The sequence below is a fragment of the Phalangium opilio genome, unplaced genomic scaffold (assembly GCF_054372755.1).
Source record: "Phalangium opilio isolate 3A_F unplaced genomic scaffold, DU_Popi_V2 ptg000390l_1, whole genome shotgun sequence".
NCBI lineage: Eukaryota > Metazoa > Arthropoda > Arachnida > Opiliones > Phalangiidae > Phalangium > Phalangium opilio.
Window position 1 is genome coordinate 7,104,689 of NW_028324234.1, and position 2,831 is coordinate 7,107,519.

At 48.3% G+C, this 2,831-nt stretch overlaps 1 non-coding gene across 1 annotated transcript; it reads left to right on the forward strand.

Moving 5' to 3' along the window:
* Positions 1-2,298: 2,298 nt before the first annotated feature.
* Positions 2,299-2,371, forward strand: TRNAD-GUC (transfer RNA aspartic acid (anticodon GUC)). The gene has a single exon. It is a non-coding gene; the product is annotated as a tRNA-Asp (tRNA).
* The last annotated feature ends 460 nt before the right edge of the window (positions 2,372-2,831 follow it).

The window sequence follows — 2,831 nt, forward strand, 5'->3', positions numbered from 1 at the left end:
TTCGAGCCCATCCGGGAGCGGTGTTGTGAGGTCTCAGATGTGACGTAAAAAGTCAAGGTTTTTACACAATACCTGACGAGCATTTAACATTTGGGCTTCCGTGGCGCAATGTTTAGCGCGTTCGGCTGTTAACCAATAGGTTGGTGGTTCGAGCCCATCCGGGAGCGGTGTTGTGAGGTCTCAGATGTGACGTAAAAAGTCAAGGTTTTTACACAATACCTGACGAGCATTTAACTTTTGGGCTTCCGTGGCGCAATGTTTAGCGCGTTCGGCTGTTAACCAATAGGTTGGTGGTTCGAGCCCATCCGGGAGCGGTGTTGTGAGGTCTCAGATGTGACGTAAAAAGTCAAGGTTTTTACACAATACCTGACGAGCATTAAACTTTTGGGCTTCCGTGGCGCAATGGTTAGCGCGTTCGGCTGTTAACCAATAGGTTGGTGGTTCGAGTCCATCCGGGAGCGGTGTTGTGAGGTCTCAGATGTGACGTAAGAAGTCAAGGTTTTTACACAATACCTGACGAGTATTTAACTTTTGGGCTTCCGTGGCGCAATGGTTAGCGCGTTCGGCTGTTAACCAATAGGTTGGTGGTTCGAGCCCATCCGGGAGCGGTGTTGTGAGGTCTCAGATGTGACGTAAAAAGTCAAGGTTTTTACACAATACCTGACGAGCATTAAACTTTTGGGCTTCCGTGGCGCAATGGTTAGCGCGTTCGGCTGTTAACCAATAGGTTGGTGGTTCGAGCCCATCCGGGAGCGGTGTTGTGAGGTCTCAGATGTGACGTAAGAAGTCAAGGTTTTTACACAATACCTGACGAGTATTTAACTTTTGGGCTTCCGTGGCGCAATGGTTAGCGCGTTCGGCTGTTAACCAATAGGTTGGTGGTTCGAGCCCATCCGGGAGCGGTGTTGTGAGGTCTCAGATGTGACGTAAAAAGTCAAGGTTTTTACACAATACCTGACGAGCATTTAATTTTTGGGATTCCGTGGCGCAATGGTTAGCGCGTTCAGCTGTTAATCGAAAGGTTGGTGGTTCGAGCCCATCCGGGAGCGGTGTTGTGAGGTCTCAGATGTGACGTAAAAAGTCAAGTTTTTTGCACAATACCTGACGAGCATTTAGGTTTTGGGCTTCCGTGGCGCAATGGTTAGCGCGTTCGGCCGTTAACCAATAGGTTGGTGGTTCGAGCCCACCCGGGAGCGGTGTTGTGTGATCTCAAATGTAACGTAGAAAGCCAAAATGTTTCCACAATACCTGACGACCATTTAATTTTTGGGCTTCCGTGGCGCAATGGTTAGCGCGTTCGGCTGTTAACCAATAGGTTGGTGGTTCGAGCCCATCCGGGAGCGGTGTTGTGAGGTCTCAGATGTGACGTAAAAAGTCAAGGTTTTCCACAATACCTGACAACCATTTAATTTCTGAGCTTCCGTGGCTCAATGGTTAGCGCGTTCGGCTGTTAACCAATAGGTTGGTGGTTCGAGCCCACCCGGGAGCGGTGTTGTGGGATCTGAAATGTAACGTAGAAAGCCAAAGTTTTTGCACAATAAATGACGACCATTTAATTTTTGGGCTTCCGTGGCGCAATGGTTAGCGCGTTCGGCTGTTAACCAATAGGTTGGTGGTTCGAGCCCATCCGGGAGCGGTGTTGTGAGGTCTCAGATGTGACGTAAAAAGTCAAGGTTTTTACACAATACCTGACGAGCATTTAATTTTTGGGCTTCCGTGGCGCAATGGTTACCGCGTTCAGCTGTTAATCGAAAGGTTGGTGGTTCGAGCCCACCCGGGAGAGGTGTTGTGGGGTCTCAAATGTAACGTAGAAAGCCAAAGTTTTTCCACAATACCTGACAACAATTTAATTTCTGAGCTTCCGTGGCTCAATGGTTAGCGCGTTCGGCTGTTAACCGAAATGTTGGTGGGTCGAGCCCATCCGGGAGCGGTGTTGTGAGGCCTCAGATGTGAAGTAAAAAGTCAAAGTTTTACCTCAATACCTGACGAAAATTTAATTTTTGGGCTTCAGTGGCACAATGGTTAGCGCGTTCGGCTATTAACCAATAGGTTGGTGGTTCGAGCCCATCCGGGAGAAGTGTTGTGACGTCTCAGATGTAACGTAAAATGTCGGAGTTTTTCCACAATACCTGACGAACATTTAATTTTTGGGCTTCAGTGGCGCAATGGTCAGCGCGTTCAGCTGTTAACCGAAAGGTTGGTGGTTCGAGCCCAAACGAGAGAGGTTTTGTGGGGTCTCAGATGTAGCTTGAAAAGTCGTAACTTTTCAACAATACCTGACAACCATTTAATTTCTGAGCTTCCGTGGCTCAATGGTTAGCGCGTTCGGCTGTCAATCGAAAGGTTGGTGGTTGGAGCCCATCCGGGAGCGGTGTTGTGAGGTCTAGGATGTGAAGTAAAAAGTCAAACTTTTTCCATAATACGTGATAACCATTTATTTTCTGATCTTTCGTGGCTCAATGGTTAGCGCGTTCGGCTTTTAACCAATAGCTTGGTGGTTCGAGCCCACCCGGGAGCGGTGTTTTTGGATCTCAAATGTAACGTAAATAGCCAAAGTTTTTCTACAATACCTGACGACCATTTAATTTTTGGGCTTCCGTGGCGCAATGGTTAGTGCGTTCAGCTGTTAACCGAAAGGTTGGTGGTTCGAGCCCAAACGAGAGAGGATTTGTGGGGTCTCAGATGTAGCGTGAAAAGTCGTAACTTTTCAACAATACCTGACAACCATTTAATTTTTGGGCGTCCGTGGCGCAATGGCTAGCGCGTTCGGCTGTTAACCGAAAGGTTGGTGGTTCGAGCCCATCCGGGAGCGGTGTTGTGACGTCTCAGAT